General features: G+C 67.7%; 11 non-coding genes across 11 annotated transcripts; all 11 read left to right on the forward strand.

The window, feature by feature from the left end:
* The first annotated feature begins 590 nt into the window (after window positions 1-590).
* On the forward strand, window positions 591-709 carry LOC141412829 (5S ribosomal RNA). The gene has a single exon (XR_012437671.1). It is a non-coding gene; the product is annotated as a 5S ribosomal RNA (ribosomal RNA).
* Window positions 710-2,834: 2,125 nt separating this feature from the next.
* On the forward strand, window positions 2,835-2,953 carry LOC141412443 (5S ribosomal RNA). Its single transcript, XR_012437283.1, has one exon. It is a non-coding gene; the product is annotated as a 5S ribosomal RNA (ribosomal RNA).
* A 2,145-nt stretch (window positions 2,954-5,098) lies between these two features.
* On the forward strand, window positions 5,099-5,217 carry LOC141412262 (5S ribosomal RNA). The gene has a single exon (XR_012437101.1). It is a non-coding gene; the product is annotated as a 5S ribosomal RNA (ribosomal RNA).
* Window positions 5,218-7,362: 2,145 nt separating this feature from the next.
* On the forward strand, window positions 7,363-7,481 carry LOC141412263 (5S ribosomal RNA). The gene has a single exon (XR_012437102.1). It is a non-coding gene; the product is annotated as a 5S ribosomal RNA (ribosomal RNA).
* Window positions 7,482-9,626: 2,145 nt separating this feature from the next.
* Window positions 9,627-9,745, forward strand: LOC141412264 (5S ribosomal RNA). Its single transcript, XR_012437103.1, has one exon. It is a non-coding gene; the product is annotated as a 5S ribosomal RNA (ribosomal RNA).
* A 2,145-nt stretch (window positions 9,746-11,890) lies between these two features.
* On the forward strand, window positions 11,891-12,009 carry LOC141412265 (5S ribosomal RNA). Its single transcript, XR_012437104.1, has one exon. It is a non-coding gene; the product is annotated as a 5S ribosomal RNA (ribosomal RNA).
* Window positions 12,010-14,154: 2,145 nt separating this feature from the next.
* On the forward strand, window positions 14,155-14,273 carry LOC141412616 (5S ribosomal RNA). Its single transcript, XR_012437457.1, has one exon. It is a non-coding gene; the product is annotated as a 5S ribosomal RNA (ribosomal RNA).
* A 2,145-nt stretch (window positions 14,274-16,418) lies between these two features.
* Window positions 16,419-16,537, forward strand: LOC141412617 (5S ribosomal RNA). Its single transcript, XR_012437458.1, has one exon. It is a non-coding gene; the product is annotated as a 5S ribosomal RNA (ribosomal RNA).
* Window positions 16,538-18,682: 2,145 nt separating this feature from the next.
* Window positions 18,683-18,801, forward strand: LOC141412266 (5S ribosomal RNA). Its single transcript, XR_012437105.1, has one exon. It is a non-coding gene; the product is annotated as a 5S ribosomal RNA (ribosomal RNA).
* Window positions 18,802-20,946: 2,145 nt separating this feature from the next.
* LOC141412611 (5S ribosomal RNA) lies at window positions 20,947-21,065 on the forward strand. The gene has a single exon (XR_012437452.1). It is a non-coding gene; the product is annotated as a 5S ribosomal RNA (ribosomal RNA).
* Window positions 21,066-23,206: 2,141 nt separating this feature from the next.
* LOC141412830 (5S ribosomal RNA) lies at window positions 23,207-23,325 on the forward strand. The gene has a single exon (XR_012437672.1). It is a non-coding gene; the product is annotated as a 5S ribosomal RNA (ribosomal RNA).
* The last annotated feature ends 1,481 nt before the right edge of the window (window positions 23,326-24,806 follow it).

The following is a 24,806-nucleotide window of genomic DNA, read 5'->3' on the forward strand; positions in this document are numbered from 1 at the left end:
TTCTTCTTCCCAAGATCCCAGGTGTGAAAGGGGCCAGAGGTGAAGTCCTGGGCTGGAAAGCCTCACGATTCAGCCCTGCAGCCCCAGGCCCTGAGTGTGGAGGAGGGCGGAGCGGGTCGGCGAAGGGCGCAGCTGCCGTTTTCCTGATGGGCTGGAGGGGCAGTGTCGCTTTCTGGACGAAGAGGACCGGAAGGGTCCCCGAGACCTCCGCTGGGAGCCACGCACCCACCCAAGGATACGGCTCCAGGAGGCGACGGAGGAGGGCGGCTGCTTGCCCTGGCCCAAGCTGTGCGTCCCCCGCCTTGGCCACAGCAGTGAACATTCCCAGAAGAACAAGCGCCCGAGAGCACTGAGAAATTTTCCCCCGAGAAAACTTGACCCTCGTCCTGGCAGCAGGACACCTCTGGAAGAAAGCCACCCAGCGGCCACCTGGGCGAGACCGGCTGCCCGAGCAGGCGCGCGGGGCCTCTGGCCGCTGGCCCCGGGCTGCCAACCCCCACCCGGACTCCCAGCCGTGCCAGGAGAGCAGCGTGGAGACGCACGCCGGGGCCCTCGGCAGGCTCTTGGGGCTCCCGGAGGCGGCGGCTAGCGTCTACGGCCATACCACCCTGAACGCGCCCGATCTCGTCTGATCTCGGAAGCTAAGCAGGGTCGGGCCTGGTTAGTACTTGGATGGGAGAACGCCTGGGAATACCGGGTGCTGTAGGCTTTTGCTCCTCCCTCCCTCGCTGCTCCTTTTCTCTTCGGGGACTTCGCCACCACCCCCCCCCACCACCACCACCCCCAGCACCACCACCACCACCACCACCACAACGACCCACCGTGACCACGACCCCGACCCCGTCCGGGCCACCCTCCAGACCCACGCACACCGAATCCTCACAGCTACGTCCCCGAATCCTCTCCCCTCCCCACACTCTCCTGGGGCGCGCGCCCGCGTCCCGGGTCACCAGCGAGGTTGGTCCCAGGCCACGTTGGGGACCGCTCCCCAACTGCCCTCCAGGCGGGCGGGGAGGGACGTGCGGAAGCCATGAGAAAGTGGGTCCTGCACCCCAGCGGGCCCCACAGCGGGACGTGCCACACCTGGGCTCGCCACAAGGTGGTGCACTGGGTCCAGGGCAAGACGCCAGGGGACAGAGAAGCAGGGAGCCTCAGTCGGGTGCTGCTCCACGTCGCGCTCCGTCGCTCAACCCAAGACAGGGCAGCCAGCGTGCGACCTCTACGTGGGATCCCGCCTCCCACGGAGAGCCTGCGGTCACAGGGACAGAGGGCGCAGGCCGCCAGAGCTCCGGATGCCAGCGGCAGCTCCCCGTCCCGCTCAAAGGGAGGGAGGGCCGCCGCTGGCGCCCAGTCGCCTGTGCCACCCTCCGGGTCTCAAAGCACTCCTCAGTCAGCTCAAGGACCGGGGCCACCTGGCCTTCGGGGTCACATGGGCTTGGGCACGACGGAAGGGACCGCTTGCCCCCGTGGAACAGACATTCTCCCCGTGGACAACCTCAGGTGCCGGGACCCTCTGCTCCGCCTTGGAAAACCCACCTTCTGCAATGTACGCCCAACGCAATCAGGCCGAGCAGATTGACCCCCTCGGCCCGGCCCCTGTGCGTGAGGGCTTGCTCTTCCCCACCTACACCAGGCACGGCATCTAACACACACACACACACACACACACACCACGCAGAGACACCCAGACCACGCACGCACGCACGGGGACGCACCCTCCTCTCCCCCACCCCACACACGAGCAGCCGAAGGACAAGAGGGTATGGCTGGGGCCTGAGCGGGAACAAGCGAAGCCTTGGTTTGCGGCCCCTCGGCCAACTGCATCAGGATTTTTGTCTGGGCTCGGAGGCCAGAGGATCTCTGCCATTTGCTAGCAGGGCCAGGGATGGCAGGAGGGTGGGTACGGGGCTCAGCCAGGGCCAGTTCTGCTGGCACGATCCTGTAGCACGTGGCCGCGTAGCACGGGGCCGGGTCTGAAGGAGGCCAAGCAGGGGCACAAGACCCAGCAGCGGCACAGGGAAGAGGCCCAGGGCACCCAGGAGCAGACGAGACCCGGGAGTCGTGCGTGCTTGGCGTGGCCGCGGGCCCCGTGACGCCCGAGGACTCGAGTGCTCAGCCCCGTGTAGTGGCCGCGAAGGCCTGCCTGGGAGAAACGCCCCGGGAGGCCGGCAGGAACCCGGGATCGGAAGGGATGTGGAGGGGCCCCGGGTCGGAGGAGATGGCTTTGGCTGTGTTTGGTTTTGTTTCTTCTTCCCAAGATCCCGGGTGTGAAAGGGGCCAGAGGTGAAGTCCTGGGCTGGAAAGCCTCACGATTCAGCCCCGCAGCCCCAGGCCCTGAGTGTGGAGGAGGGCGGAGCGGGTCGGCGAAGGGCGCGGCTGCCGTTTTCCTGATGGGCTGGAGGGGCAGTGGCGCTTTCCGGACGAAGAGGACCGGAAGGGTCCCCGAGACCTCCGCTGGGAGCCACGCACCCACCCAAGGATACGGCTCCAGGAGGCGACGGAGGAGGGCGGCTGCTTGCCCTGGCCCGAGCTGTGCGTCCCCCGCCTTGGCCACAGCAGTGGACATTCCCAGAAGAACAAGCGCCCGAGAGCACTGAGAAATTTTCCCCCGAGAAAACTTGACCCTCGTCCTGGCAGCAGGACACCTCGGGAAGAAAGCCACCCAGCGGCCACCTGGGCGAGACCGGCTGCCCGAGCAGGCGCGCGGGGCCTCTGGCCGCTGGCCCCGGGCTGCCAGCCCCCACCCGGAATCCCAGCCGTGCCAGGAGAGCAGCGTGGAGACGCACGCCGGGGCCCTCGGCAGGCTCTTGGGGCTCCCGGAGGCGGCGGCTAGCGTCTACGGCCATACCACCCTGAACGCGCCCGATCTCGTCTGATCTCGGAAGCTAAGCAGGGTCGGGCCTGGTTAGTACTTGGATGGGAGACCGTCTGGGAATACCGGGTGCTGTAGGCTTTTGCTCCTCCCTCCCTCGCTGCTCCTTTTGTCTTCGGGGACTTCGCCACCACCCCCCCCACCACCACCACCACCCCCAGCACCACCACCACCACCACCACCACAACGACCCACCGTGACCACGACCCCGACCCCGTCCGGGCCACCCGCCAGACCCACGCACACCGAATCCTCACAGCTACGTCCCCGAATCCTCTCCCCTCCCCACACTCTCCTGGGGCGCGCGCCCGCGACACGGGTCACCAGCGAGGTTGGTCCCAGGCCACGTTGGGGACCGCTCCCCAACTGCCCTCCAGGCGGGCGGGGAGGCACGTGCGGAAGCCATGAGAAAGTGGGTCCTGCACCCCAGCGGGCCCCACAGCGGGACGCGCCACACCTGGGCTCGCCACAAGGTGGTGCACTGGGTCCAGGGCAAGACGCCAGGGGACAGAGAAGCAGGGAGCCTCAGTCGGGTGCTGCTCCACGTCGCGCTCCGTCGCTCAACCCAAGACAGGGCAGCCAGCGCGCGACCTCTACGTGGGATCCCGCCTCCCACGGCAGAGCCTGCGGTCACAGGGACAGAGGGCGCAGGCCGCCAGAGCTCCGGATGCCAGCGGCAGCTCCCCGTCCCGCTCAAAGGGAGGGAGGGCCGCCGCTGGCGCCCAGTCGCCTGTGCCACCCTCCGGGTCTCAAAGCACTCCTCAGTCAGCTCAAGGACCGGGGCCACCTGGCCTTCGGGGTCACATGGGCTTGGGCACGACGGAAGGGACCGCTTGCCCCCGTGGAACAGACATTCTCCCCGTGGACAACCTCAGGTGCCGGGACCCTCTGCTCCGCCTTGGAAAACCCACCTTCTGCAATGTATGCCCAACGCAATCAGGCCGAGCAGATTGACCCCCTCGGCCCGGCCCCAGTGTGTGATGGGGCTCTGTGCGTGAGGGCTTGCTCTTCCCCACCTACACCAGGCACGGCATCTAACACACACACACACACACACACACACCACGCAGAGACACCCAGACCACGCACGCACGCACGGGGACGCACCCTCCTCTCCCCCACCCCACACACGAGCAGCCGAAGGACAAGAGGGTATGGCTGGGGCCTGAGCGGGAACAAGCGAAGCCTTGGTTTGCGGCCCCTCGGCCAACTGCATCAGGATTTTTGTCTGGGCTCGGAGGCCAGAGGATCTCTGCCATTTGCTAGCAGGGCCAGGGATGGCAGGAGGGTGGGTACGGGGCTCAGCCAGGGCCAGTTCTGCTGGCACGATCCTGTAGCACGTGGCCGCGTAGCACGGGGCCGGGTCTGAAGGAGGCCAAGCAGGGGCACAAGACCCAGCAGCGGCACAGGGAAGAGGCCCAGGGCACCCAGGAGCAGACGAGACCCGGGAGTCGTGCGTGCTTGGCGTGGCCGCGGGCCCCGTGACGCCCGAGGACTCGAGTGCTCAGCCCCGTGTAGTGGCCGCGAAGGCCTGCCTGGGAGAAACGCCCCGGGAGGCCGGCAGGAACCCGGGATCGGAAGGGATGTGGAGGGGCCCCGGGTCGGAGGAGATGGCTTTGGCTGTGTTTGGTTTTGTTTCTTCTTCCCAAGATCCCGGGTGTGAAAGGGGCCAGAGGTGAAGTCCTGGGCTGGAAAGCCTCACGATTCAGCCCCGCAGCCCCAGGCCCTGAGTGTGGAGGAGGGCGGAGCGGGTCGGCGAAGGGCGCGGCTGCCGTTTTCCTGATGGGCTGGAGGGGCAGTGGCGCTTTCCGGACGAAGAGGACCGGAAGGGTCCCCGAGACCTCCGCTGGGAGCCACGCACCCACCCAAGGATACGGCTCCAGGAGGCGACGGAGGAGGGCGGCTGCTTGCCCTGGCCCGAGCTGTGCGTCCCCCGCCTTGGCCACAGCAGTGGACATTCCCAGAAGAACAAGCGCCCGAGAGCACTGAGAAATTTTCCCCTGAGAAAACTTGACCCTCGTCCTGGCAGCAGGACACCTCGGGAAGAAAGCCACCCAGCGGCCACCTGGGCGAGACCGGCTGCCCGAGCAGGCGCGCGGGGCCTCTGGCCGCTGGCCCCGGGCTGCCAGCCCCCACCCGGACTCCCAGCCGTGCCAGGAGAGCAGCGTGGAGACGCACGCCGGGGCCCTCGGCAGGCTCTTGGGGCTCCCGGAGGCGGCGGCTAGCGTCTACGGCCATACCACCCTGAACGCGCCCGATCTCGTCTGATCTCGGAAGCTAAGCAGGGTCGGGCCTGGTTAGTACTTGGATGGGAGACCGCCTGGGAATACCGGGTGCTGTAGGCTTTTGCTCCTCCCTCCCTCGCTGCTCCTTTTGTCTTCAGGGACTTCGCCACCACCCCCCCCACCACCACCACCACCCCCAGCACCACCACCACCACCACCACCACAACGACCCACCGTGACCACGACCCCGACCCCGTCCGGGCCACCCGCCAGACCCACGCACACCGAATCCTCACAGCTACGTCCCCGAATCCTCTCCCCTCCCCACACTCTCCTGGGGCGCGCGCCCGCGACACGGGTCACCAGCGAGGTTGGTCCCAGGCCACGTTGGGGACCGCTCCCCAACTGCCCTCCAGGCGGGCGGGGAGGGACGTGCGGAAGCCATGAGAAAGTGGGTCCTGCACCCCAGCGGGCCCCACAGCGGGACGCGCCACACCTGGGCTCGCCACAAGGTGGTGCACTGGGTCCAGGGCAAGACGCCAGGGGACAGAGAAGCAGGGAGCCTCAGTCGGGTGCTGCTCCACGTCGCGCTCCGTCGCTCTACCCAAGACAGGGCAGCCAGCGCGCGACCTCTACGTGGGATTCCGCCTCCCACGGCAGAGCCTGCGGTCACAGGGACAGAGGGCGCAGGCCGCCAGAGCTCCGGATGCCAGCGGCAGCTCCCCGTCCCGCTCAAAGGGAGGGAGGGCCGCCGCTGGCGCCCAGTCGCCTGTGCCACCCTCCGGGTCTCAAAGCACTCCTCAGTCAGCTCAAGGACCGGGGCCACCTGGCCTTCGGGGTCACATGGGCTTGGGCACGACGGAAGGGACCGCTTGCCCCCGTGGAACAGACATTCTCCCCGTGGACAACCTCAGGTGCCGGGACCCTCTGCTCCGCCTTGGAAAACCCACCTTCTGCAATGTATGCCCAACGCAATCAGGCCGAGCAGATTGACCCCCTCGGCCCGGCCCCAGTGTGTGATGGGGCTCTGTGCGTGAGGGCTTGCTCTTCCCCACCTACACCAGGCACGGCATCTAACACACACACACACACACACACACACCACGCAGAGACACCCAGACCACGCACGCACGCACGGGTACGCACCCTCCTCTCCCCCACCCCACACACGAGCAGCCGAAGGACAAGAGGGTATGGCTGGGGCCTGAGCGGGAACAAGCGAAGCCTTGGTTTGCGGCCCCTCGGCCAACTGCATCAGGATTTTTGTCTGGGCTCGGAGGCCAGAGGATCTCTGCCATTTGCTAGCAGGGCCAGGGATGGCAGGAGGGTGGGTACGGGGCTCAGCCAGGGCCAGTTCTGCTGGCACGATCCTGTAGCACGTGGCCGCGTAGCACGGGGCCGGGTCTGAAGGAGGCCAAGCAGGGGCACAAGACCCAGCAGCGGCACAGGGAAGAGGCCCAGGGCACCCAGGAGCAGACGAGACCCGGGAGTCGTGCGTGCTTGGCGTGGCCGCGGGCCCCGTGACGCCCGAGGACTCGAGTGCTCAGCCCCGTGTAGTGGCCGCGAAGGCCTGCCTGGGAGAAACGCCCCGGGAGGCCGGCAGGAACCCGGGATCGGAAGGGATGTGGAGGGGCCCCGGGTCGGAGGAGATGGCTTTGGCTGTGTTTGGTTTTGTTTCTTCTTCCCAAGATCCCGGGTGTGAAAGGGGCCAGAGGTGAAGTCCTGGGCTGGAAAGCCTCACGATTCAGCCCCGCAGCCCCAGGCCCTGAGTGTGGAGGAGGGCGGAGCGGGTCGGCGAAGGGCGCGGCTGCCGTTTTCCTGATGGGCTGGAGGGGCAGTGGCGCTTTCCGGACGAAGAGGGCCGGAAGGGTCCCCGAGACCTCCGCTGGGAGCCACGCACCCACCCAAGGATACGGCTCCAGGAGGCGACGGAGGAGGGCGGCTGCTTGCCCTGGCCCGAGCTGTGCGTCCCCCGCCTTGGCCACAGCAGTGGACATTCCCAGAAGAACAAGCGCCCGAGAGCACTGAGAAATTTTCCCCCGAGAAAACTTGACCCTCGTCCTGGCAGCAGGACACCTCGGGAAGAAAGCCACCCAGCGGCCACCTGGGCGAGACCGGCTGCCCGAGCAGGCGCGCGGGGCCTCTGGCCGCTGGCCCCGGGCTGCCAGCCCCCACCCGGACTCCCAGCCGTGCCAGGAGAGCAGCGTGGAGACGCACGCCGGGGCCCTCGGCAGGCTCTTGGGGCTCCCGGAGGCGGCGGCTAGCGTCTACGGCCATACCACCCTGAACGCGCCCGATCTCGTCTGATCTCGGAAGCTAAGCAGGGTCGGGCCTGGTTAGTACTTGGATGGGAGACCGCCTGGGAATACCGGGTGCTGTAGGCTTTTGCTCCTCCCTCCCTCGCTGCTCCTTTTGTCTTCGGGGACTTCGCCACCACCCCCCCCACCACCACCACCACCCCCAGCACCACCACCACCACCACCACCACAACGACCCACCGTGACCACGACCCCGACCCCGTCCGGGCCACCCGCCAGACCCACGCACACCGAATCCTCACAGCTACGTCCCCGAATCCTCTCCCCTCCCCACACTCTCCTGGGGCGCGCGCCCGCGACACGGGTCACCAGCGAGGTTGGTCCCAGGCCACGTTGGGGACCGCTCCCCAACTGCCCTCCAGGCGGGCGGGGAGGGACGTGCGGAAGCCATGAGAAAGTGGGTCCTGCACCCCAGCGGGCCCCACAGCGGGACGCGCCACACCTGGGCTCGCCACAAGGTGGTGCACTGGGTCCAGGGCAAGACGCCAGGGGACAGAGAAGCAGGGAGCCTCAGTCGGGTGCTGCTCCACGTCGCGCTCCGTCGCTCAACCCAAGACAGGGCAGCCAGCGCGCGACCTCTACGTGGGATCCCGCCTCCCACGGCAGAGCCTGCGGTCACAGGGACAGAGGGCGCAGGCCGCCAGAGCTCCGGATGCCAGCGGCAGCTCCCCGTCCCGCTCAAAGGGAGGGAGGGCCGCCGCTGGCGCCCAGTCGCCTGTGCCACCCTCCGGGTCTCAAAGCACTCCTCAGTCAGCTCAAGGACCGGGGCCACCTGGCCTTCGGGGTCACATGGGCTTGGGCACGACGGAAGGGACCGCTTGCCCCCGTGGAACAGACATTCTCCCCGTGGACAACCTCAGGTGCCGGGACCCTCTGCTCCGCCTTGGAAAACCCACCTTCTGCAATGTATGCCCAACGCAATCAGGCCGAGCAGATTGACCCCCTCGGCCCGGCCCCAGTGTGTGATGGGGCTCTGTGCGTGAGGGCTTGCTCTTCCCCACCTACACCAGGCACGGCATCTAACACACACACACACACACACACACACCACGCAGAGACACCCAGACCACGCACGCACGCACGGGGACGCACCCTCCTCTCCCCCACCCCACACACGAGCAGCCGAAGGACAAGAGGGTATGGCTGGGGCCTGAGCGGGAACAAGCGAAGCCTTGGTTTGCGGCCCCTCGGCCAACTGCATCAGGATTTTTGTCTGGGCTCGGAGGCCAGAGGATCTCTGCCATTTGCTAGCAGGGCCAGGGATGGCAGGAGGGTGGGTACGGGGCTCAGCCAGGGCCAGTTCTGCTGGCACGATCCTGTAGCACGTGGCCGCGTAGCACGGGGCCGGGTCTGAAGGAGGCCAAGCAGGGGCACAAGACCCAGCAGCGGCACAGGGAAGAGGCCCAGGGCACCCAGGAGCAGACGAGACCCGGGAGTCGTGCGTGCTTGGCGTGGCCGCGGGCCCCGTGACGCCCGAGGACTCGAGTGCTCAGCCCCGTGTAGTGGCCGCGAAGGCCTGCCTGGGAGAAACGCCCCGGGAGGCCGGCAGGAACCCGGGATCGGAAGGGATGTGGAGGGGCCCCGGGTCGGAGGAGATGGCTTTGGCTGTGTTTGGTTTTGTTTCTTCTTCCCAAGATCCCGGGTGTGAAAGGGGCCAGAGGTGAAGTCCTGGGCTGGAAAGCCTCACGATTCAGCCCCGCAGCCCCAGGCCCTGAGTGTGGAGGAGGGCGGAGCGGGTCGGCGAAGGGCGCGGCTGCCGTTTTCCTGATGGGCTGGAGGGGCAGTGTCGCTTTCCGGACGAAGAGGACCGGAAGGGTCCCCGAGACCTCCGCTGGGAGCCACGCACCCACCCAAGGATACGGCTCCAGGAGGCGACGGAGGAGGGCGGCTGCTTGCCCTGGCCCGAGCTGTGCGTCCCCCGCCTTGGCCACAGCAGTGGACATTCCCAGAAGAACAAGCGCCCGAGAGCACTGAGAAATTTTCCCCCGAGAAAACTTGACCCTCGTCCTGGCAGCAGGACACCTCGGGAAGAAAGCCACCCAGCGGCCACCTGGGCGAGACCGGCTGCCCGAGCAGGCGCGCGGGGCCTCTGGCCGCTGGCCCCGGGCTGCCAGCCCCCACCCGGACTCCCAGCCGTGCCAGGAGAGCAGCGTGGAGACGCACGCCGGGGCCCTCGGCAGGCTCTTGGGGCTCCCGGAGGCGGCGGCTAGCGTCTACGGCCATACCACCCTGAACGCGCCCGATCTCGTCTGATCTCGGAAGCTAAGCAGGGTCGGGCCTGGTTAGTACTTGGATGGGAGACCGCCTGGGAATACCGGGTGCTGTAGGCTTTTGCTCCTCCCTCCCTCGCTGCTCCTTTTGTCTTCGGGGACTTCGCCACCACCCCCCCCACCACCACCACCACCCCCAGCACCACCACCACCACCACCACCACAACGACCCACCGTGACCACGACCCCGACCCCGTCCGGGCCACCCGCCAGACCCACGCACACCGAATCCTCACAGCTACGTCCCCGAATCCTCTCCCCTCCCCACACTCTCCTGGGGCGCGCGCCCGCGACACGGGTCACCAGCGAGGTTGGTCCCAGGCCACGTTGGGGACCGCTCCCCAACTGCCCTCCAGGCGGGCGGGGAGGGACGTGCGGAAGCCATGAGAAAGTGGGTCCTGCACCCCAGCGGGCCCCACAGCGGGACGCGCCACACCTGGGCTCGCCACAAGGTGGTGCACTGGGTCCAGGGCAAGACGCCAGGGGACAGAGAAGCAGGGAGCCTCAGTCGGGTGCTGCTCCACGTCGCGCTCCGTCGCTCAACCCAAGACAGGGCAGCCAGCGCGCGACCTCTACGTGGGATCCCGCCTCCCACGGCAGAGCCTGCGGTCACAGGGACAGAGGGCGCAGGCCGCCAGAGCTCCGGATGCCAGCGGCAGCTCCCCGTCCCGCTCAAAGGGAGGGAGGGCCGCCGCTGGCGCCCAGTCGCCTGTGCCACCCTCCGGGTCTCAAAGCACTCCTCAGTCAGCTCAAGGACCGGGGCCACCTGGCCTTCGGGGTCACATGGGCTTGGGCATGACGGAAGGGACCGCTTGCCCCCGTGGAACAGACATTCTCCCCGTGGACAACCTCAGGTGCCGGGACCCTCTGCTCCGCCTTGGAAAACCCACCTTCTGCAATGTATGCCCAACGCAATCAGGCCGAGCAGATTGACCCCCTCGGCCCGGCCCCAGTGTGTGATGGGGCTCTGTGCGTGAGGGCTTGCTCTTCCCCACCTACACCAGGCACGGCATCTAACACACACACACACACACACACACACCACGCAGAGACACCCAGACCACGCACGCACGCACGGGGACGCACCCTCCTCTCCCCCACCCCACACACGAGCAGCCGAAGGACAAGAGGGTATGGCTGGGGCCTGAGCGGGAACAAGCGAAGCCTTGGTTTGCGGCCCCTCGGCCAACTGCATCAGGATTTTTGTCTGGGCTCGGAGGCCAGAGGATCTCTGCCATTTGCTAGCAGGGCCAGGGATGGCAGGAGGGTGGGTACGGGGCTCAGCCAGGGCCAGTTCTGCTGGCACGATCCTGTAGCACGTGGCCGCGTAGCACGGGGCCGGGTCTGAAGGAGGCCAAGCAGGGGCACAAGACCCAGCAGCGGCACAGGGAAGAGGCCCAGGGCACCCAGGAGCAGACGAGACCCGGGAGTCGTGCGTGCTTGGCGTGGCCGCGGGCCCCGTGACGCCCGAGGACTCGAGTGCTCAGCCCCGTGTAGTGGCCGCGAAGGCCTGCCTGGGAGAAACGCCCCGGGAGGCCGGCAGGAACCCGGGATCGGAAGGGATGTGGAGGGGCCCCGGGTCGGAGGAGATGGCTTTGGCTGTGTTTGGTTTTGTTTCTTCTTCCCAAGATCCCGGGTGTGAAAGGGGCCAGAGGTGAAGTCCTGGGCTGGAAAGCCTCACGATTCAGCCCCGCAGCCCCAGGCCCTGAGTGTGGAGGAGGGCGGAGCGGGTCGGCGAAGGGCGCGGCTGCCGTTTTCCTGATGGGCTGGAGGGGCAGTGTCGCTTTCCGGACGAAGAGGACCGGAAGGGTCCCCGAGACCTCCGCTGGGAGCCACGCACCCACCCAAGGATACGGCTCCAGGAGGCGACGGAGGAGGGCGGCTGCTTGCCCTGGCCCGAGCTGTGCGTCCTCCGCCTTGGCCACAGCAGTGGACATTCCCAGAAGAACAAGCGCCCGAGAGCACTGAGAAATTTTCCCCCGAGAAAACTTGACCCTCGTCCTGGCAGCAGGACACCTCGGGAAGAAAGCCACCCAGCGGCCACCTGGGCGAGACCGGCTGCCCGAGCAGGCGCGCGGGGCCTCTGGCCGCTGGCCCCGGGCTGCCAGCCCCCACCCGGACTCCCAGCCGTGCCAGGAGAGCAGCGTGGAGACGCACGCCGGGGCCCTCGGCAGGCTCTTGGGGCTCCCGGAGGCGGCGGCTAGCGTCTACGGCCATACCACCCTGAACGCGCCCGATCTCGTCTGATCTCGGAAGCTAAGCAGGGTCGGGCCTGGTTAGTACTTGGATGGGAGACCGCCTGGGAATACCGGGTGCTGTAGGCTTTTGCTCCTCCCTCCCTCGCTGCTCCTTTTGTCTTCGGGGACTTCGCCACCACGCCCCCCACCACCACCACCACCCCCAGCACCACCACCACCACCACCACCACAACGACCCACCGTGACCACGACCCCGACCCCGTCCGGGCCACCCGCCAGACCCACGCACACCGAATCCTCACAGCTACGTCCCCGAATCCTCTCCCCTCCCCACACTCTCCTGGGGCGCGCGCCCGCGACACGGGTCACCAGCGAGGTTGGTCCCAGGCCACGTTGGGGACCGCTCCCCAACTGCCCTCCAGGCGGGCGGGGAGGGACGTGCGGAAGCCATGAGAAAGTGGGTCCTGCACCCCAGCGGGCCCCACAGCGGGACGCGCCACACCTGGGCTCGCCACAAGGTGGTGCACTGGGTCCAGGGCAAGACGCCAGGGGACAGAGAAGCAGGGAGCCTCAGTCGGGTGCTGCTCCACGTCGCGCTCCGTCGCTCAACCCAAGACAGGGCAGCCAGCGCGCGACCTCTACGTGGGATCCCGCCTCCCACGGCAGAGCCTGCGGTCACAGGGACAGAGGGCGCAGGCCGCCAGAGCTCCGGATGCCAGCGGCAGCTCCCCGTCCCGCTCAAAGGGAGGGAGGGCCGCCGCTGGCGCCCAGTCGCCTGTGCCACCCTCCGGGTCTCAAAGCACTCCTCAGTCAGCTCAAGGACCGGGGCCACCTGGCCTTCGGGGTCACATGGGCTTGGGCACGACGGAAGGGACCGCTTGCCCCCGTGGAACAGACATTCTCCCCGTGGACAACCTCAGGTGCCGGGACCCTCTGCTCCGCCTTGGAAAACCCACCTTCTGCAATGTATGCCCAACGCAATCAGGCCGAGCAGATTGACCCCCTCGGCCCGGCCCCAGTGTGTGATGGGGCTCTGTGCGTGAGGGCTTGCTCTTCCCCACCTACACCAGGCACGGCATCTAACACACACACACACACACACACACACCACGCAGAGACACCCAGACCACGCACGCACGCACGGGGACGCACCCTCCTCTCCCCCACCCCACACACGAGCAGCCGAAGGACAAGAGGGTATGGCTGGGGCCTGAGCGGGAACAAGCGAAGCCTTGGTTTGCGGCCCCTCGGCCAACTGCATCAGGATTTTTGTCTGGGCTCGGAGGCCAGAGGATCTCTGCCATTTGCTAGCAGGGCCAGGGATGGCAGGAGGGTGGGTACGGGGCTCAGCCAGGGCCAGTTCTGCTGGCACGATCCTGTAGCACGTGGCCGCGTAGCACGGGGCCGGGTCTGAAGGAGGCCAAGCAGGGGCACAAGACCCAGCAGCGGCACAGGGAAGAGGCCCAGGGCACCCAGGAGCAGACGAGACCCGGGAGTCGTGCGTGCTTGGCGTGGCCGCGGGCCCCGTGACGCCCGAGGACTCGAGTGCTCAGCCCCGTGTAGTGGCCGCGAAGGCCTGCCTGGGAGAAACGCCCCGGGAGGCCGGCAGGAACCCGGGATCGGAAGGGATGTGGAGGGGCCCCGGGTCGGAGGAGATGGCTTTGGCTGTGTTTGGTTTTGTTTCTTCTTCCCAAGATCCCGGGTGTGAAAGGGGCCAGAGGTGAAGTCCTGGGCTGGAAAGCCTCACGATTCAGCCCCGCAGCCCCAGGCCCTGAGTGTGGAGGAGGGCGGAGCGGGTCGGCGAAGGGCGCGGCTGCCGTTTTCCTGATGGGCTGGAGGGGCAGTGGCGCTTTCCGGACGAAGAGGGCCGGAAGGGTCCCCGAGACCTCCGCTGGGAGCCACGCACCCACCCAAGGATACGGCTCCAGGAGGCGACGGAGGAGGGCGGCTGCTTGCCCTGGCCCGAGCTGTGCGTCCCCCGCCTTGGCCACAGCAGTGGACATTCCCAGAAGAACAAGCGCCCGAGAGCACTGAGAAATTTTCCCCCGAGAAAACTTGACCCTCGTCCTGGCAGCAGGACACCTCGGGAAGAAAGCCACCCAGCGGCCACCTGGGCGAGACCGGCTGCCCGAGCAGGCGCGCGGGGCCTCTGGCCGCTGGCCCCGGGCTGCCAGCCCCCACCCGGACTCCCAGCCGTGCCAGGAGAGCAGCGTGGAGACGCACGCCGGGGCCCTCGGCAGGCTCTTGGGGCTCCCGGAGGCGGCGGCTAGCATCTACGGCCATACCACCCTGAACGCGCCCGATCTCGTCTGATCTCGGAAGCTAAGCAGGGTCGGGCCTGGTTAGTACTTGGATGGGAGACCGCCTGGGAATACCGGGTGCTGTAGGCTTTTGCTCCTCCCTCCCTCGCTGCTCCTTTTGTCTTCGGGGACTTCGCCACCACCCCCCCCACCACCACCACCACCCCCAGCACCACCACCACCACCACCACCACAACGACCCACCGTGACCACGACCCCGACCCCGTCCGGGCCACCCGCCAGACCCACGCACACCGAATCCTCACAGCTACGTCCCCGAATCCTCTCCCCTCCCCACACTCTCCTGGGGCGCGCGCCCGCGACACGGGTCACCAGCGAGGTTGGTCCCAGGCCACGTTGGGGACCGCTCCCCAACTGCCCTCCAGGCGGGCGGGGAGGGACGTGCGGAAGCCATGAGAAAGTGGGTCCTGCACCCCAGCGGGCCCCACAGCGGGACGCGCCACACCTGGGCTCGCCACAAGGTGGTGCACTGGGTCCAGGGCAAGACGCCAGGGGACAGAGAAGCAGGGAGCCTCAGTCGGGTGCTGCTCCACGTCGCGCTCCGTCGCTCAACCCAAGACAGGGCAGCCAGCGCGCGACCTCTACGTGGGATCCCGCCTCCCACGGCAGAGCCTGCGGTCACAGGGACAGAGGGCGCAGGCCGCCAGAGCTCCGGATGCCAGCGGCAGCTCCCCGTCCCGCTCAAAGGGAGGGAGGGCCGCCGCTGGCGCCCAGTCGCCTGTGCCACCCTCCGGGTCTCAAAGCACTCCTCAGTCAGCTCAAGGACCGGGGCCACCTGGCCTTCGGGGTCACATGGGCTTGGGCACGACGGAAGGGACCGCTTGCCCCCGTGGAACAGACATTCTCCCCGTGGACAACCTCAGGTGCCGGGACCCTCTGCTCCGCCTTGGAAAACCCACCTTCTGCAATGTATGCCCAACGCAATCAGGCCGAGCAGATTGACCCCCTCGGCCCGGCCCCAGTGTGTGATGGGGCTCTGTGCGTGAGGGCTTGCTCTTCCCCACCTACACCAGGCACGGCATCTAACACACACACACACACACACACACACCACGCAGAGACACCCAGACCACGCACGCACGCACGGGGACGCACCCTCCTCTCCCCCACCCCACACACGAGCAGCCGAAGGACAAGAGGGTATGGCTGGGGCCTGAGCGGGAACAAGCGAAGCCTTGGTTTGCGGCCCCTCGGCCAACTGCATCAGGATTTTTGTCTGGGCTCGGAGGCCAGAGGATCTCTGCCATTTGCTAGCAGGGCCAGGGATGGCAGGAGGGTGGGTACGGGGCTCAGCCAGGGCCAGTTCTGCTGGCACGATCCTGTAGCACGTGGCCGCGTAGCACGGGGCCGGGTCTGAAGGAGGCCAAGCAGGGGCACAAGACCCAGCAGCGGCACAGGGAAGAGGCCCAGGGCACCCAGGAGCAGACGAGACCCGGGAGTCGTGCGTGCTTGGCGTGGCCGCGGGCCCCGTGACGCCCGAGGACTCGAGTGCTCAGCCCCGTGTAGTGGCCGCGAAGGCCTGCCTGGGAGAAACGCCCCGGGAGGCCGGCAGGAACCCGGGATCGGAAGGGATGTGGAGGGGCCCCGGGTCGGAGGAGATGGCTTTGGCTGTGTTTGGTTTTGTTTCTTCTTCCCAAGATCCCGGGTGTGAAAGGGGCCAGAGGTGAAGTCCTGGGCTGGAAAGCCTCACGATTCAGCCCCGCAGCCCCAGGCCCTGAGTGTGGAGGAGGGCGGAGCGGGTCGGCGAAGGGCGCGGCTGCCGTTTTCCTGATGGGCTGGAGGGGCAGTGTCGCTTTCCGGACGAAGAGGACCGGAAGGGTCCCCGAGACCTCCGCTGGGAGCCACGCACCCACCCAAGGATACGGCTCCAGGAGGCGACGGAGGAGGGCGGCTGCTTGCCCTGGCCCGAGCTGTGCGTCCCCCGCCTTGGCCACAGCAGTGGACATTCCCAGAAGAACAAGCGCCCGAGAGCACTGAGAAATTTTCCCCCGAGAAAACTTGACCCTCGTCCTGGCAGCAGGACACCTCGGGAAGAAAGCCACCCAGCGGCCACCTGGGCGAGACCGGCTGCCCGAGCAGGCGCGCGGGGCCTCTGGCCGCTGGCCCCGGGCTGCCAGCCCCCACCCGGACTCCCAGCCGTGCCAGGAGAGCAGCGTGGAGACGCACGCCGGGGCCCTCGGCAGGCTCTTGGGGCTCCCGGAGGCGGCGGCTAGCATCTACGGCCATACCACCCTGAACGCGCCCGATCTCGTCTGATCTCGGAAGCTAAGCAGGGTCGGGCCTGGTTAGTACTTGGATGGGAGACCGCCTGGGAATACCGGGTGCTGTAGGCTTTTGCTCCTCCCTCCCTCGCTGCTCCTTTTGTCTTCGGGGACTTCGCCACCACGCCCCCCACCACCACCACCACCCCCAGCACCACCACCACCACCACCACCACAACGACCCACCGTGACCACGACCCCGACCCCGTCCGGGCCACCCGCCAGACCCACGCACACCGAATCCTCACAGCTACGTCCCCGAATCCTCTCCCCTCCCCACACTCTCCTGGGGCGCGCGCCCGCGACACGGGTCACCAGCGAGGTTGGTCCCAGGCCACGTTGGGGACCGCTCCCCAACTGCCCTCCAGGCGGGCGGGGAGGGACGTGCGGAAGCCATGAGAAAGTGGGTCCTGCACCCCAGCGGGCCCCACAGCGGGACGCGCCACACCTGGGCTCGCCACAAGGTGGTGCACTGGGTCCAGGGCAAGACGCCAGGGGACAGAGAAGCAGGGAGCCTCAGTCGGGTGCTGCTCCACGTCGCGCTCCGTCGCTCAACCCAAGACAGGGCAGCCAGCGCGCGACCTCTACGTGGGATCCCGCCTCCCACGGCAGAGCCTGCGGTCACAGGGACAGAGGGCGCAGGCCGCCAGAGCTCCGGATGCCAGCGGCAGCTCCCCGTCCCGCTCAAAGGGAGGGAGGGCCGCCGCTGGCGCCCAGTCGCCTGTGCCACCCTCCGGGTCTCAAAGCACTCCTCAGTCAGCTCAAGGACCGGGGCCACCTGGCCTTCGGGGTCACATGGGCTTGGGCACGACGGAAGGGACCGCTTGCCCCCGTGGAACAGACATTCTCCCCGTGGACAACCTCAGGTGCCGGGACCCTCTGCTCCGCCTTGGAAAACCCACCTTCTGCAATGTATGCCCAACGCAATCAGGCCGAGCAGATTGACCCCCTCGGCCCGGCCCCAGTGTGTGATGGGGCTCTGTGCGTGAGGGCTTGCTCTTCCCCACCTACACCAGGCACGGCATCTAACACACACACACACACACACACACACCACGCAGAGACACCCAGACCACGCACGCACGCACGGGGACGCACCCTCCTCTCCCCCACCCCACACACGAGCAGCCGAAGGACAAGAGGGTATGGCTGGGGCCTGAGCGGGAACAAGCGAAGCCTTGGTTTGCGGCCCCTCGGCCAACTGCATCAGGATTTTTGTCTGGGCTCGGAGGCCAGAGGATCTCTGCCATTTGCTAGCAGGGCCAGGGATGGCAGGAGGGTGGGTACGGGGCTCAGCCAGGGCCAGTTCTGCTGGCACGATCCTGTAGCACGTGGCCGCGTAGCACGGGGCCGGGTCTGAAGGAGGCCAAGCAGGGGCACAAGACCCAGCAGCGGCACAGGGAAGAGGCCCAGGGCACCCAGGAGCAGACGAGACCCGGGAGTCGTGCGTGCTTGGCGTGGCCGCGGGCCCCGTGACGCCCGAGGACTCGAGTGCTCAGCCCCGTGTAGTGGCCGCGAAGGCCTGCCTGGGAGAAACGCCCCGGGAGGCCGGCAGGAACCCGGGATCGGAAGGGATGTGGAGGGGCCCCGGGTCGGAGGAGATGGCTTTGGCTGTGTTTGGTTTTGTTTCTTCTTCCCAAGATCCCGGGTGTGAAAGGGGCCAGAGGTGAAGTCCTGGGCTGGAAAGCCTCACGATTCAGCCCCGCAGCCCCAGGCCCTGAGTGTGGAGGAGGGCGGAGCGGGTCGGCGAAGGGCGCGGCTGCCGTTTTCCTGATGGGCTGGAGGGGCAGTGGCGCTTTCCGGACGAAGAGGACCGGAAGGGTCCCCGAGACCTCCGCTGGGAGCCACGCACCCACCCAAGGATACGGCTCCAGGAGGCGACGGAGGAGGGCGGCTGCTTGCCCTGGCCCGAGCTGTGCGTCCCCCGCCTTGGCCACAGCAGTGGACATTCCCAGAAGAACAAGCGCCCGAGAGCACTGAGAAATTTTCCCCCGAGAAAACTTGACCCTCGTCCTGGCAGCAGGACACCTCGGGAAGAAAGCCACCCAGCGGCCACCTGGGCGAGACCGGCTGCCCGAGCAGGCGCGCGGGGCCTCTGGCCGCTGGCCCCGGGCTGCCAGCCCCCACCCGGACTCCCAGCCGTGCCAGGAGAGCAGCGTGGAGACGCACGCCGGGGCCCTCGGCAGGCTCTTGGGGCTCCCGGAGGCGGCGGCTAGCGTCTACGGCCATACCACCCTGAACGCGCCCGATCTCGTCTGATCTCGGAAGCTAAGCAGGGTCGGGCCTGGTTAGTACTTGGATGGGAGACCGCCTGGGAATACCGGGTGCTGTAGGCTTTTGCTCCTCCCTCCCTCGCTGCTCCTTTTGTCTTCGGGGACTTCGCCACCACCCCCCCCACCACCACCACCACCCCCAGCACCACCACCACCACCACCACCACAACGACCCACCATGACCACGACCCCGACCCCGTCCGGGCCACCCGCCAGACCCACGCACACCGAATCCTCACAGCTACGTCCCCGAATCCTCTCCCCTCCCCACACTCTCCTGGGGCGCACGCCCGCGACACGGGTCACCAGCGAGGTTGGTCCCAGGCCACGTTGGGGACCGCTCCCCAACTGCCCTCCAGGCGGGCGGGGAGGGACGTGCGGAAGCCATGAGAAAGTGGGTCCTGCACCCCAGCGGGCCCCACAGCGGGACGCGCCACACCTGGGCTCACCACAAGGTGGTGCACTGGGTCCAGGGCAAGACGCCAGGGGACAGAGAAGCAGGGAGCCTCAGTCGGGTGCTGCTCCACGTCGCGCTCCGTCGCTCAACCCAAGACAGGGCAGCCAGCGCGCGACCTCTACGTGGGATCCCGCCTCCCACGGCAGAGCCTGCGGTCACAGGGACAGAGGGGGCAGGCCGCCAGAGCTCCGGATGCCAGCGGCAGCTCCCCGTCCCGCTCAAAGGGAGGGAGGGCCGCCGCTGGCGCCCAGTCGCCTGTGCCACCCTCCGGGTCTCAAAGCACTCCTCAGTCAGCTCAAGGACCGGGGCCACCTGGCCTTCGGGGTCACATGGGCTTGGGCACGACGGAAGGGACCGCTTGCCCCCGTGCAACAGACATTCTCCCCGTGGACAACCTCAGGTGCCGGGACCCTCTGCTCCGCCTTGGAAAACCCACCTTCTGCAATGTATGCCCAACGCAATCAGGCCGAGCAGATTGACCCCCTCGGCCCGGCCCCAGTGTGTGATGGGGCTCTGTGCGTGAGGGCTTGCTCTTCCCCACCTACACCAGGCACGGCATCTAACACACACACACACACACACACACACCACGCAGAGACACCCAGACCACGCACGCACGCACGGGGACGCACCCTCCTCTCCCCCACACCACACACGAGCAGCCGAAGGACAAGAGGGTATGGCTGGGGCCTGAGCGGGAACAAGCGAAGCCTTGGTTTGCGGGCCCTCGGCCATCTGCATCAGGATTTTTGTCTGGGCTCGGAGGCCAGAGGATCTCTGCCATTTGCTAGCAGGGCCAGGGATGGCAGGAGGGTGGGTACGGGGCTCAGCCAGGGCCAGTTCTGCTGGCACGATCCTGTAGCACGTGGCTGCGTAGCACGGGGCCGGGTCTGATGGAGGCCAAGCAGGGGCACAAGACCCAGCAGCGGCACAGGGAAGAGGCCCAGGGCACCCAGGAGCAGACGAGACCCGGGAGTCGTGCGTGCTTGGCGTGGCCGCGGGCCCCGTGACGCCCGAGGACTCGAGTGCTCAGCCCCGTGTAGTGGCCGCGAAGGCCTGCCTGGGAGAAACGCCCCGGGAGGCCGGCAGGAACCCGGGATCGGAAGGGATGTGGAGGGGCCCCGGGTCGGAGGAGATGGCTTTGGCTGTGTTTGGTTTTGTTTCTTCTTCCCAAGATCCCAGGTGTGAAAGGGGCCAGAGGTGAAGTCCTGGGCTGGAAAGCCTCACGATTCAGCCCCGCAGCCCCAGGCCCTGAGTGTGGAGGAGGGCGGAGCGGGTCGGCGAAGGGCGCGGCTGCCGTTTTCCTGATGGGCTGGAGGGGCAGTGGCGCTTTCCGGACGAAGAGGACCGGAAGGGTCCCCGAGACCTCCGCTGGGAGCCACGCACCCACCCAAGGATACGGCTCCAGGAGGCGACGGAGGAGGGCGGCTGCTTGCCCTGGCCCGAGCTGTGCGTCCCCCGCCTTGGCCACAGCAGTGGACATTCCCAGAAGAACAAGCGCCCGAGAGCACTGAGAAATTTTCCCCCGAGAAAACTTGACCCTCGTCCTGGCAGCAGGACACCTCGGGAAGAAAGCCACCCAGCGGCCACCTGGGCGAGACCGGCTGCCCGAGCAGGCGCGCGGGGCCTCTGGCTGCTGGCCCCGGGCTGCCAGCCCCCACCCGGACTCCCAGCCGTGCCAGGAGAGCAGCGTGGAGACGCACGCCGGGGCCCTCGGCAGGCTCTTGGGGCTCCCGGAGGCGGCGGCTAGCGTCTACGGCCATACCACCCTGAACGCGCCCGATCTCGTCTGATCTCGGAAGCTAAGCAGGGTCGGGCCTGGTTAGTACTTGGATGGGAGACCGCCTGGGAATAACGGGTGCTGTAGGCTTTTGCTCCTCCCTCCCTCGCTGCTCCTTTTGTCTTCGGGGACTTCGCCACCACCCCCCCCACCACCACCACCCCCAGCACCACCACCACCACCACCACCACAACGACCCACCGTGACCACGACCCCGACCCCGTCCGGGCCACCCGCCAGACCCACGCACACCGAATCCTCACAGCTACGTCCCCGAATCCTCTCCCCTCCCCACACTCTCCTGGGGCGCGCGCCCGCGACACGGGTCACCAGCGAGGTTGGTCCCAGGCCACGTTGGGGACCGCTCCCCAACTGCCCTCCAGGCGGGCGGGGAGGGACGTGCGGAAGCCATGAGAAAGTGGGTCCTGCACCCCAGCGGGCCCCACAGCGGGACGCGCCACACCTGGGCTCGCCACAAGGTGGTGCACTGGGTCCAGGGCAAGACGCCAGGGGACAGAGAAGCAGGGAGCCTCAGTCGGGTGCTGCTCCACGTCGCGCTCCGTCGCTCAACCCAAGACAGGGCAGCCAGCGCGCGACCTCTACGTGGGATCCCGCCTCCCACGGCAGAGCCTGCGGTCACAGGGACAGAGGGCGCAGGCCGCCAGAGCTCCGGATGCCAGCGGCAGCTCCCCGTCCCGCTCAAAGGGAGGGAGGGCCGCCGCTGGCGCCCAGTCGCCTGTGCCACCCTCCGGGTCTCAAAGCACTCCTCAGTCAGCTCAAGGACCGGGGCCACCTGGCCTTCGGGGTCACATGGGCTTGGGCACGACGGAAGGGACCGCTTGCCCCCGTGCAACAGACATTCTCCCCGTGGACAACCTCAGGTGCCGGGACCCTCTGCTCCGCCTTGGAAAACCCACCTTCTGCAATGTATGCCCAACGCAATCAGGCCGAGCAGATTGACCCCCTCGGCCCGGCCCCAGTGTGTGATGGGGCTCTGTGCGTGAGGGCTTGCTCTTCCCCACCTACACCAGGCACGGCATCTAACACACACACACACACACACACACACCACGCAGAGACACCCAGACCACGCACGCACGCACGGGGACGCACCCTCCTCTCCCCCACCCCACACACGAGCAGCCGAAGGACAAGAGGGTATGGCTGGGGCCTGAGCGGGAACAAGCGAAGCCTTGGTTTGCGGCCCCTCGGCCATCTGCATCAGGATTTTTGTCTGGGCTCGGAGGCCAGAGGATCTCTGCCATTTGCTAGCAGGGCCAGGGATGGCAGGAGGGTGGGTACGGGGCTCAGCCAGGGCCAGTTCTGCTGGCACGATCCTGTAGCACGTGGCCGCGTAGCACGGGGCCGGGTCTGATGGAGGCCAAGCAGGGGCACAAGACCCAGCAGCGGCACAGGGAAGAGGCCCAGGGCACCCAGGAGCAGACGAGACCCGGGAGTCGTGCGTGCTTGGCGTGGCCGCGGGCCCCGTGACGCCCGAGGACTCGAGTGCTCAGCCCCGTGTAGTGGCCGCGAAGGCCTGCCTGGGAGAAACGCCCCGGGAGGCCGGCAGGAACCCGGGATCGGAAGGGATGTGGAGGGGCCCCGGGTCGGAGGAGATGGCTTTGGCTGTGTTTGGTTTTGTTTCTTCTTCCCAAGATCCCAGGTGTGAAAGGGGCCAGAGGTGAAGTCCTGGGCTGGAAAGCCTCACGATTCAGCCCTGCAGCCCCAGGCCCTGACTGTGGAGGAGGGCGGAGCGGGTCGGCGAAGGGCGCAGCTGCCTTTTCCTGATGGGCTGGAGGGGCAGTGTCGCTTTCCGGACGAAGAGGACCGGAAGGGTCCCCGAGACCTCTGCTGGGAGCCACGCACCCACCCAAGGATACGGCTCCAGGAGGCGACGGAGGAGGGCGGCTGCTTGCCCTGGCCCGAGCTGTGCGTCCCCCGCCTTGGCCACAGCAGTGAACATTCCCAGAAGAACAAGCGCCCGAGAGCACTGAGAAATTTTCCCCCGTGAAAACTTGACCCTCGTCCTGGCAGCAGGACACCTCTGGAAGAAAGCCACCCAGCGGCCACCTGGGCGAGACCGGCTGCCCGAGCAGGCGCGCGGGGCCTCTGGCCGCTGGCCCCGGGCTGCCAACCCCCACCCGGACTCCCAGCCGTGCCAGGAGAGCAGCGTGGAGACGCACGCCGGGGCCCTCGGCAGGCTCTTGGGGCTCCCGGAGGCGGCGGCTAGCGTCTACGGCCATACCACCCTGAACGCGCCCGATCTCGTCTGATCTCGGAAGCTAAGCAGGGTCGGGCCTGGTTAGTACTTGGATGGGAGAACGCCTGGGAATACCGGGTGCTGTAGGCTTTTGCTCCTCCCTCCCTCGCTGCTCCTTTTGTCTTCGGGGACTTCGCCACCACCCACCCCACCACCACCACCCCCAGCACCACCACCACCACCACCACAACGACCCACCGTGACCACGACCCCGACCCCGTCCGGGCCACCCTCCAGACCCACGCACACCGAATCCTCACAGCTACGTCCCCGAATACTCTCCCCTCCCCACACTCTCCTGGGGCGCGCGCCCGCGACCCGGGTCACCAGCGAGGTTGGTCCCAGGCCACGTTGGGGACCGCTCCCCAACTGCCCTCCAGGCGGGCGGGGAGGGACGTGCGGAAGCCATGAGAAAGTGGGTCCTGCACCCCAGCGGGCCCCACAGCGGGACGTGCCACACCTGGGCTCGCCACAAGGTGGTGCACTGGGTCCAGGGCAAGACGCCAGGGGACAGAGAAGCAGGGAGCCTCAGTTGGGTGCTGCTCCACGTCGCGCTCCGTCGCTCAACCCAAGACAGGGCAGCCAGCGTGCGACCTCTACGTGGGATCCCGCCTCCCACGGAGAGCCTGCGGTCACAGGGACAGAGGGCGCAGGCCGCCAGAGCTCCGGATGCCAGCGGCAGCTCCCCGTCCCGCTCAAAGGGAGGGAGGGCCGCCGCTGGCGCCCAGTCGCCTGTGCCACCCTCCGGGTCTCAAAGCACTCCTCAGTCAGCTCAAGGACCGGGGCCACCTGGCCTTCGGGGTCACATGGGCTTGGGCATGACGGAAGGGACCGCTTGCCCCCGTGGAACAGACATTCTCCCCGTGGACAACCTCAGGTGCCGGGACCCTCTGCTCCGCCTTGGAAAACCCACCTTCTGCAATGTATGCCCAACGCAATCAGGCCGAGCAGATTGACCCCCTCGGCCCGGCCCCAGTGTGTGATGGGGCTCTGTGCGTGAGGGCTTGCTCTTCCCCACCTACACCAGGCACGGCATCTAACACACACACACACACACACACACACACAACACAGAGACACCCAGACCACGCACGCACGCACGGGGACGCACCCTCCTCTCCCCCACCCCACACACGAGCAGCCGAAGGACAAGAGGGTATGGCTGGGGCCTGAGCGGGAACAAGCGAAGCCTTGGTTTGCGGCCCCTCGGCCATCTGCATCAGGATTTTTGTCTGGGCTCGGAGGCCAGAGGATCTCTGAAATTTGCTAGCAGGGCCAGGGATGGCAGGAGGGTGGGTACGGGGCTCAGCCAGGGAGAGTTCTGCTGGCACGATCCTGTAGCACGTGGCCGCGTAGCACGGGGCCGGGTCTGATGGAGGCCAAGCAGGGGCACAAGACCCAGCAGCGGCACAGGGAAGAGGCCCAGGGCACCCAGGAGCAGACGAGACCCGGGAGTCGTGCGTGCTTGGCGTGGCCGCGGGCCCCGTGACGCCCGAGGACTCGAGTGCTCAGCCCCGTGTAGTGGCCGCAAAGGCCTGCCTGGGAGAAACGCCCCGGGAGGCCGGCAGGAA

The sequence above is a fragment of the Castor canadensis genome, chromosome 10 (genome assembly GCF_047511655.1).
Source record: "Castor canadensis chromosome 10, mCasCan1.hap1v2, whole genome shotgun sequence".
In the NCBI taxonomy this organism is placed as follows: domain Eukaryota; kingdom Metazoa; phylum Chordata; class Mammalia; order Rodentia; family Castoridae; genus Castor; species Castor canadensis.